The sequence below is a fragment of the Penaeus monodon genome, chromosome 28 (assembly GCF_015228065.2).
Source record: "Penaeus monodon isolate SGIC_2016 chromosome 28, NSTDA_Pmon_1, whole genome shotgun sequence".
Lineage (NCBI taxonomy): Eukaryota > Metazoa > Arthropoda > Malacostraca > Decapoda > Penaeidae > Penaeus > Penaeus monodon.
In genome coordinates this window covers 32646055-32647317 of record NC_051413.1, presented here as the reverse complement: position 1 = coordinate 32647317, position 1263 = coordinate 32646055, and positions in this window count along the sequence as shown.

Below are 1263 nucleotides of genomic sequence, written 5' to 3'. Positions count from 1 at the left end.
AAATGAATCTCTATCACTTCACGCACACAACGTTACACCTGATTGGTCACTTTTCCCAAATCTGCGGGAAAGAAGGGCGTCCATACAGAGGGCGCTCTTTTCCCGCTGTCACGAATCAGTCACCTGCCTGCCTCCGGAGAGGAAGAGCAACAACAGGGTCTACGGTTTACGGTTTTCAAAACTTTTTTTTTGTTTGTTAAGTCACGGTATTCTTCGTTGTCCTAATTTTTCGAAAGCCAATGATAATAATAATGGCCGATAATAATGACTGATTTTGTCATCACTCTCTCCCTCTTCAACTTTGTTACTGATAATATTAACAGTGATATTGGCAAGTACACTAGTAATGGCATTGCCACTTATATTGCAGATGAAGGTTATATATATTAGGGAGCGAAGGAGTAGATAAACGAACGATAATTTGTGCTTTTTCGCAAGATAGTATTGTTGTAAAAGATGTCTATGTATTTCACAATACATAATCTTAAATCTTGATCACTATTCTTTACCATTCATCTTAAGCATCAAAAATACATTTCGACATGACTGTTAAGTTCAGAAGGAATCCAGAATCCAGTACATATAAGTATATATATGAAGTAATGACTTGTATCCTTCAGGTCCTGGTGCTGGAGATGACGACTAGCCGTTGGGAAAAGGCGGCGTGGAGAGTGCCAGTTTTATTCCTTCTCTTGGCACTCTTCAATGGACTCACTTGGGCAGACCACCACTACTACTACGGGACGAAGGACTGGACGTTGAATGGGACCTCAGATGACATTATTGAGGCAAGTTAATTGGGACTGATAAAGTGTTTTTGTTGTATTTTTCGTTATATTCTATTTTGGTTATACATTAGGTGAAAATACTGAACCCATTGTCAGTGGAGATTGAAAGTTGATATCTCGTGTCTTATACTCTTTATTATTATTATTCTCGCTATGCCATGTATGAATTCCACGACCCAAGAAATCAAACAGAACAACATCGAAACGAAATTGAACGCAGAACAGCTAACCACTTTCCTCCTCCCCCCACTACTATCAAACTTATCAATCCATGTCCTTATAACACACACTCAAAGCACAGGACGTCACACCAACGATGTGTGGGATGCTGTGCACCCAACGAGGATGCCCAGCGTTCACCCACCCTGCGTCGCCCCGTGGCCAGTGTTCACTATACTCCAACTACACACACTTCTTCAGCACGTCGAATATTACGGTTTTCCTGAGAGGTGTGGACTTTTTAAGATTTTTCATC